Here is a 9,768-nt window from a genome sequence, read left to right as displayed (position 1 = left end):
AATCCTCCTGCGAGAGATTAGAAGGTTAGATCTTTAAGTACTCTCCTTTCAACGCAAAAATTCCTCACCAAGTTGGTCACGGACTTCCTTCAACCCTCTGTTAAAGAAATTCTCTTAGGAACTATCAGAAATTGACTGCCAAGCTACTTTCACTGTTTCTTCGATCTTAAAAATTCTGCGTTCTAATGTTATTTCTGAAATTTTCCCGGTAAGTACATTGATTCTATGCTCACCATTCGTCTGGTTTTCCTTGACTTCGTCTAACTGCTTCTTCAGATTGTCTTGTGATTCTATTATTTCAGGTATTATAGCTACGGCACACTGCATGTTCTCTTGTCCCTGTATTAATTGAGGAACAAGTTCGACTTGTTTTTGTATCGTGTCTATCTTGACACATACATATTCAGTTAGTTCTGCCTTTAATTTACTGGTAGTTTCTTGACGTTGCTGACGGACCTGCTCAATTTGAGCAAGAGATTTTGTTCGGTTCTTTCCGCCTGTTCTTTTACTCCTTGTGTCTTGGTATTTAACCTGCGATCTAGTTCATTAAAGCTTTATCGTAATTGATTCTGTAATTCACTTTGATTTTTACTTCACTTATTATGCAGGTCAGCCTGTGCAGCTGATAAGTCTCGTTTGACTTCTGTTTGTGCCTTAACAAAATTGGACACATTTTCTGTTAAGAGGGATAGCTGCTGCATAATCACAAATAACGGGTCCATAACATTTTGATCTCGTGTCATACGAACATTGTCTGATTCAGCGGAGTTTTCTATATTGCTACCGCTATCCACAACAGTCTCAGAATAGCTCTCTGTGGTCTCTGCTTCGGCGCAAACAGCTGAAAGCTGTTGCACGTCTTGTTCTGTTGCATGGACATTTTATATGCATATATACCATGAAATAATTATCTATCACAGTTTATAAATCACTGAATATTGTTTCAAAAGTAATGTCTTAACCAAGTTTAGCGTTCAGATTAATTCACTGAAGTAGTCAAGTTAAATGCTCACACACGAATTAACAGTCACACAACATTAAAACTCTACAAGCTAACTGCTCTCCGAAAAACTTCTTTCCAAGATACTTCAAATTCTACTTTAACTACAAAATTAAAAATTGGTTTGTTCTGGCCTTTATCTGGAGTGCAATTTTTGTCTAGTAGGTGAAACCTTTCCTGTCGGCTACCTTTACTGTTAGCACAGGATATCTCTGCAGCTTAGTTCCAGCTCGTTCTCGTAGTTTATCATGAAACAGAAAATACATGTATTATAGAACAATCCAAGAGAGTCCTGTCACACTGGCGCCAATATGATTTTAAATAATATTGTGATTATACTGGTTGCTGGTGAGGAGGAAAGTTAGTTATTAGTATTTTATTAATTATCTCATTCATAAGCAGCCATATCACAGCCATAACAATGGCTCAAGGAAGTTATAATGAAGCTTTACTTGCTTAATCAGTATCGGACGATGACTCTTCGCAGTCTCGATGATTCGAAGCGATCTGAAATCCTGTGTGAATAAAATGTCTTCGTTTTCTTGCGTTGTGTAGTCAGTCGGGAAACCTCAGATCAAGCGGAAAGTTTCCTTTGATAGAGTTCAATTATCCGATGAAATAATGGAGCTCTTGGATCTAATAATTGCAGGTTCGTTTCCAATTCATCGGAAGTTCCCTTCTGATTACCAACTAAACGACACCTCCATGCAAATTTCCAGTTAGAGAATACACGTATAATGAAATTCCTTACACACCTGTGATGTAAATGCTCAGTATATATTTTCTTGAGTCGCATACAATATATTTTCAAGCTCTTTCTTCCAGTAATCTTGATAGCAAAATTACAATTATTCAATGCGGCTATTCGGCACGGAGAAGATCCTAGAAGTCCTCTTAACACACCAGACAGAATATTACAAAAGGGTAATTATGCGCTCATGGAATAGTAATAGCACTGTACTACTTTGTGCATCGTTTCTACGAGTATATTGATGGTCAAGTAGGAAACGTAATTCACTCATAGAATTGTGAAGGGATAATTAGTAGATTATAAAAAGATATTAGATAATGGAGTTTTTCTGATTCCTTCCCGTCTGCGACTCACTTGCGAAACACTGGCTCTAACTCACATGATGTGTTTCTTAGAAAAAGGTGTGTCAAAATACGACTTTCTGGTCGCTTGGGATTTTTGATAATCCTAGAAATATGGCTAAACAGTCTTTACCATAGGGATGACCTATTCCAAACATTTTATACATGTGATTTCAACATCGACAATTACCGTGATGCAGTCATATCTTTATTACACACTTACCCATATAAACATGTCATAATACACATGACATTTTACTTAGATTTCAATTATTTTTTGGTGTTCCTCGTATTCATGTAATTATAATTATCAGGCAGAATCGATATAAACGAAGCGATGTGTTCTGTAAATGCCTCGAATGAAGTTTGCCCTCAAATTTATGTCTGGTAGCTCAGAAGTCTTTCAAAATCTGGGTAGTAGCACTAGAGTGAGACTGTTAGAGCGATACAATAATTGCGTCCTTCTGTTGGAGAAGCTGATAATTGGATAACAAAATTTGTTAGGCAATTCTCTGATAGTCGACTGTTTTCGGAACTAGAGCCGAATCATCCTTCCAGATCCATCGGATATTTTCTTGTAATTGTGATGGAATATTTTCAACAACTCTTCCTTAATAGGCGTCCACGAGAAAAATTAATTTTTCGGATGTAAGAGAGTCATTTTACTCGTATATTACTATAATTTCCCTCATTCTTCGCTCTGAGAGCAAAATGCAGCTTTCTACCTTAACTGCTACTATATCAGTGATAGAATGTTCTAGACATCGGCGCCTCCCTATCTCTGTTCATCGCGCTTGTTTGCTGTTGCATCAGCCTTTAGTGTAGGAACGACCGTCACTCATAAAGTGTTGCATGTAAATCATTTGTTTTGTCCCTTACCTCATGTACATGAAAAGGACGGGAGTGAAATTCAGTAGCGCAGTCTTAAGAAAATTTCTGAGTTCAGTAAGCAAGTTTGGTACAGTCTGAACAGGCAACATCCCATAATCATCAGTTGGATGTACACAACTTCGTTAATTATTACTATCATACTACTATTGCTGTTGTTATTTGTTTCTTCTCAGAAATTTGTACTTCCTTATTTTCAATATTCTTTTCTACGGAGAGTTGGAAAGATTTAAGCATCGGATATTCATCTCACGTGACGCTCTTCTTTACCTATACTGTTCACACAGTTTTCAGAGTAAAAGGAGAAAACTCAGTTATAAAAGCAGATAACAAGGACTCAATACTCTAGGCTTAAATCTACAACCAGTTCTGGTGATTTATAACTACAACAACAAAGTAATTCTCGTTGGAGCATGTTCTACAATGTAATAAGTAAATCAGCTAAAATACAAGAAAGCAATGAAAGAATGGTCCTGAGTAGTCTGAAACGGTTTTCTGTTCTCTCATATGTTGGCTCCATTGAATTAACTGAGAATGGCTGAAAATGTTTCATGGCACTATGGTCTGATACATTCGTAACGAAGTTTTAAAAGGTTGAAATACTGAGTGGCTCTTGCTTTTTGGTCAAAATCCCAGGTTTTTGGCCTAATAGTTACTCAAATTACGTACGATACTGAAAACAATTCAAAGGTCCCTGGCAACTATGGTTGAGATTGTTGTGTGAGTAGCCATAGCTGACTGCTTGGGAAACATAGAGCTTCTTCGTAAAGTTTGAACTACAGGCCTATAGGACCTATTTGGTGATGAAGAAATTCTGGCCTATCAGTTTGTTATTTGTAGGTGAAAACTGAATTCGCTTATGAACGGGACGCGTTGCAAGAGGTTCACTGAATTCAACGAGCTACGAGCTGAGGATATGCAGGATAGTTGCATCTATCTGTATACAGCCATTAATGATAAGATATTACATATATTGCCTATTCACCAGTCGATGTGTGGGTCTCCCGTGAAGTATTCTACACTCAAATTGCTTGGTTGGTTTAGGGGATGGGGGGGGGGGGGGGGGGGAGTGAAGGGACCAAACAGCTTGGTCATCGGTCCCATACTCATGTTCTGAAGAACCACAACACTGAATGACTAGAGATGGAATTTTCATACTCACAGGACACGTAAATTAAGATATTCTGCAGAGATCATTAGCACTTCAGTCACCTCGGTTCAGAATGTGATCTGTTGCCTAGCAGACACTGAGCTCGCCATGGGCCCTGACAACTAGTCCCATGCTTGATGGCATCGACACGTATAAGGTGCGAATGGCGTCCTGTGTTTCCAAAGTTCTTCTGTGGTGGTTGGCATTGGGTCACAGCACTGCACCTGTCGTTTCACCATATCTCACACATTTTCAATTCGCGGCAAGCCTGGCGATATGGTGGGTCAGGGCAAAAGGCTGACATCCAGTGACACCAAGAAGGCACGTTTTCGTGCAGCAACATGTGGTCGTGCAATGTTTTGCCGAAAAATGGTGTCTGGGGTGTTGTGTAGAAAGGGTATGGCTACAGGTTGCAAGATGTAATTCCTGAAGGTCACACTGGTCACAGCGCCCTGGAAGCACTCCAACTGTGATTTGTGGTTGTATCCAATAGCTTCAGGCCTCGAGTTGGCGCTGTGTGTCTTGTGCGAATGCAGTCACTGAGATGTCGCTCCCCATGTCTGCGGCGAACCAAAATAGGGCCGTCATTTTTGAACAAACAGAAACTGGATTCTTCCAAAAACACTATCTGATGCCGTTCCTATCCCCAGTGAAGTCGTTCCATACACCACTGCCGTCTATCATGTTTCTGCACATGCGTCAGAGGTCGGCAGAGAAGTGGACGACGCGCACGTAACCCATGCCGCCATAAAGAGCAACGGATTGTCACTCCTGATTGTGTACGAATGAATGTATTGAACAGACTGTTATCCACTCCAAGGGATCAGAACGTCAAATTCTTTTCCATTGTATCGCCAATGTGCTACGACAACATCATGATGTACTGATATTTGCAGTTTAGTGGAAGTGTCGCTTTGCGCGTCTAGCGAGCAGGTCGTAGTTAACTTCCGCCTGTGCCGCAGCCCCGCTTGTGTCGAAGCTACACAGTCTTGTTGGTGTATCGGCCGGAGTCACCTCGCAGTTGCGTAGCGGAGTTTGATGTTTTTCTCTCGGCGGCGGTGTTTTCTGCCCTCGCCATGGTGTCTGTAGAATCTCGTAAGTCTATTCCTCGTTCCATCGGCAGTGGCCGAGCGGTTCTAGGCGCTTCAGTCTGGAACCCACTATGGTGACAGAGCCGAGGATGACGCAGATCTGTCCTGCAAAGCCATTCGGACGAGGTGTCGATCATCTCGGCGGCTGGTCTGGGTGGGGCGATCTGACCCATCTCGTCGTGTTCTACGGCCTTCCGTGAACCATTCTCCACATACCCGTTCCACTGCCGAAACACTTTGCCCCACCACAGCAGCTATTTCCCGAATGGATGAATCACCTCTCTCATGCCAATAATGCTCCCTCTAATTTGACGGTACGGTTCGCGCATAAGCCTGCAAGGAATCATGCACGTTTGCTAAAGTCACATTGATTCAGTTGTTTTCGCTTTAAAGCGACGACGAGAGCCGCAGGAACATTATACCGTTAGATGGTGTTGCGCGCGATTTACATGTTGACACGCAAGCCGACATGATTGAAATGCTAATCATTTCTGCATAACATACTAATGTACATTCCTGTGAATATGAGCGTCCTATCCCTAGTCGCTCAAGGTGTTCATATTTTCTGAACATGGGTGTAGTATTCACGATGGAAGAGCTACTTGAGATTTATCGAGCAGTGCTTGTAGGTGCAGATGGCCATGGGTGATGCAACATTCCAATAAAACTATATCTACAGTGTTGATAGGTGAAAACGAGTAGATAATAAATCAATTCAGGGGCTGTTTTTAACTCGCGGAATCAGGGAGTAGGTGGTTTAATACGCCAAGGGTAGACTAGAGCTCCCAGCGCCTAGAGGGACGCAGGGCATGAAAATTAATTTCGATAGTATACCAGTTTCGTAAGTTAGAAATGTGAGGACTATTCAGTTGCCAATCTTTGTTCGTGTGCAGAAGTAGTTGAGGTGACTGTCTGCTACGAAGGAATCAAATCGTCCACGGATAAGTGTGAGCACAGTGCCTATTTCTGTGGTTCACTACACTGTGGGAGGATTCGTTGTGTGTGAAATGCGAAGCTGTTGCTGCTGTTCTCATACGGTTGCGCAACTTTTTTAAATAGCAGCAGATAAGTTTGGGTTATAATCTGGCTGATAACGAGCACTGTTAAGGAATCTTGGTAGTATGACTTTATTAATTACCAGCACCTGGATAACCCGTACACTTTCTGGCACCGTCTGAACCTCTATACTCTCACATCCATGTACCCAGGTACTTCTGCTGGTTGCTGTATGTAAACTCTACTCCAGACTACTTGTCTAATATCTTCTTATTTAAGTTCTTACTGCGATGTTACACTTCATTACAAACAGCGCTAATTATTTTCCTATTTGAGACTGACTCATCAGTCTGTTCCAACAATTACTCCTAAATGACAGTCATAAGAATAATTTGACAACCTACAGACTAAAACAGAAATAAAATAACTGTCGCGGAAAGTCTCCATATTTATTTCCCTTGTTCTAAATTTATGCTCTTTCTTCTGAATTATATAGTATAATTTAGTTATATCTCTCGTATCTGTCAATTTTGTGTCTGATTCTGTTGCGTCTCTGAAGCGCAGTCTGCTCGTGGATTACTGGCGTGCTCTAGAAACATAACGGCAGAGTGAACGAACTCCTTCCTGCTGCGTGGATGATTCGGACTTGTCGATGTTGTAGATTAGATCTTCCAATCATGTGATAGGCGAGACACGTCCTAGTGTGACACAGAATTGTCCCGTTAAATTCACTTGATATTCTCTTAGTATTTCAACTAAATAGTCCGGGAAAGTCATTCCACCTACAAACGACACCTGATCCCTTCTTCATTGCGCATTCTCAGTCTTAGTCAGCATTAGAACTACAGGCAGCACTGTCTATTGGAGCCGGTGTCTCTCGATGATTGGAACGTCATAGCCATGCGTAACAAAAGCAGCGTTGGTTCTGTGTTCCTATCCCACAGGCAGCTATCAGTTTACCACTTACGTAACAGAGCTATAACCTTGCGGCTGCCTGAACATGACAAGTAATTCAAGTTAAAATTGATCGTAGATGAGGCGAGAAGCGTGTTACCTGACTTTATTTCTTCGGTAACACTCATCCCATACACGACACAGATGTTAGAGCTTCGTGGCTACTTTTTCCATATAAATGTTGTCTTTTGGATCACATACGTTGTATTCCACACGTCATATGCTGCGAGACTGCTTGTTACAACACTGTCACGCTTTATTATTTTTTTCTTGCACTGCACAGTTGTTACCTACAACAGACACTCCAGCGAAGTAGCTAAAGTGGAAGGAAGGCTTCCTGTGGAATCTTGAGGATCCTACAGTGTTGACAGTTTATATAGCTGACGGGTATGTAATTTTATTTATTATCCTACATATTTATTAATTTATGTATTACAAAATCGATTTTAATATTCACACTGTGCAGCAGAGGCAGCTGGTTAATGACGATTCGATCGAGCAATAAATGAATGTAATGAACAGACTGTTATCCACTCCTAGGGATCAGAACGTCAAATTCTTTTCCACTGTAGCGCCAATGTGCTACGACAACATCACGATGTACTGATATTTGCAGTTTAGTGGAAGTGTCGCTTTGCGCGTCTAGCGAGCAGGTCGTAGTTAACTTCCGCCTGTGCCGCAGCGCCGCTTGTTGGTGTATCAGCCGGAGTCACCTTGCAGTTGCGTAGCGGAGTTTGATGTTTTTCTCTCGGCGGCGGTGTTTTCTGCCCTCGCCATGGTGTCTGTAGAATCTCGTAAGTCTATTCCTCGTTACATCGGCGGTGGCCGAGCGGTTCTAGGCGCTTCAGTCTGGAACCGCGCGACTGCTACGGTCGCAGGTTCCAATCCTGCCTCGAGCATGGGTGTGTGTGATGTCCTTAAGTTAGTTAGGTTTAAGTAGTTCTAAGTTCTAGAGGACTGATGACCTCAGGTGGTAAGTCCCATAGTGCTCAGAGCCATTTGAACCATTCCCTCTGTGGAAGCCATGTCGCCAAAAAGGAACAGCAAGAGTGTTTGACTTAACGTTAGCCTCCCGATTTTCCCAATCGAAATGGCGTACTCGTGGTACCATGTTCTTCATGATACTGCATCTACCAACGTGCGACTTGGCCTCAGTTTGATGGATCGCTGCAATCGTTGCCATGAAACTGATACATTATATCATCTGTTGATCTCCTGCTGTCATGGCCTTGGAGAAAGCTTCGCCGACAAGTGGCTTCTCTTCTGAGGACGTCGCAGGTGGCTGTCTCAGGGGAGATTCTCGTGCGCCCCGATTCAACCTTCTTTCCCCAATCGAAGAACGATGCCATCATGCGGCTTGTTGGACATTATGTGCACTACGTGATGGTGAGTGGATATTACAGAGATCCGACTGCCTTTCCCAATATATGGCCACAGCCCATTGGACGTGGCTTAGGAGGCCACGTTATTGAGAACTGCTTCCAAATATTCTGTATCTTGTTTTTTCATCGACAAGGACTTGGGTGAGCTGAACCCCCCCCCCCCCCCTCTATTTTGTAGACACTCTCGTTTAGATTTAAATGTTACACGATGTAGAAGTGACGGAGGAAGATAGGTGTGGGCACGTTAAAATTAACGCCATATTCCTCCATATACGTTTTTCTGTTTATCTCTTTTGTGTTTGTCGAAATGACTTCTTTTCTTTTATTTTTAAATATTGCCGTAAATAAGTGATTTGGAAGGAGGAAAAAAAGTGATCGGTGGGCTTGACGCTAAGTTACTATACACAAGGTCTTGGTTCGATTCCCACTATAGGCTATGGTTTTTTGATAAGCATTATTTAGCCATCCTCCGCTCGATAGTGTAACGGTATTGGCGCGGCATTCGTCTCCATGGACTAAAATTCGCGCCCCCATCGTACACATCTTTTGAATAACTTCCTTCGCTCGACTAGTGTTGCCAGAATGTTCTCCAGTTACAAACTCTACCGAACATACCTGGGATGTGTTGAAAAAGGCTGTTCATGGCCAACGTGACCAGCCAACCACTCTGAGGGATCTACGCCGAATCGCCGTTTAGGAGTGGGATAGTCTGGACCAACAGTGCCTTGATGAACTTGTGGGTAGTATGCCGCGACGAATACAGACATGCATCAGTGGAAGAGGACGTGCTATTGGGTATTAGAGGTACCGATGTGTACAGCAATCTGGAACAGCACCCATGAAGGTCTCGCTGTATGGTGTTGCAACACGCAAAGTGTGGTTTTCATGAGCAATAAAAAGGGCGGAAATTATTTTTATGTTGATCTCTATTCAAATTTTCTTTGCAGGTTCCGGAACTCTCTGAACGGAGGTGGTGCATAACCTTTTTGTGATGTGTGTATAAACATGCATACATCTCTCTACCGGTAAGAGAGACTTAAAGTTAATATATATTAGTGGCTAGAAAACAACCGTTAAGAAATGGTTCAAATGGCTCTGAGCACTATGGGTCTTCACATCTGTGGTCATCAGTCCCCTAGAACTTAGAACTACTTAAACCTAATGAACCTAAAGACATTCACACATCCATGCCCGAGGCAGAATTCGAATCCGCCA

This window comes from Schistocerca gregaria, chromosome X (genome assembly GCF_023897955.1).
Source record: "Schistocerca gregaria isolate iqSchGreg1 chromosome X, iqSchGreg1.2, whole genome shotgun sequence".
Taxonomy (NCBI): Eukaryota; Metazoa; Arthropoda; class Insecta; order Orthoptera; family Acrididae; genus Schistocerca; species Schistocerca gregaria.
The sequence above is the reverse complement of the archived record's forward strand: the minus strand, read 5'-3'. Positions refer to the sequence as shown.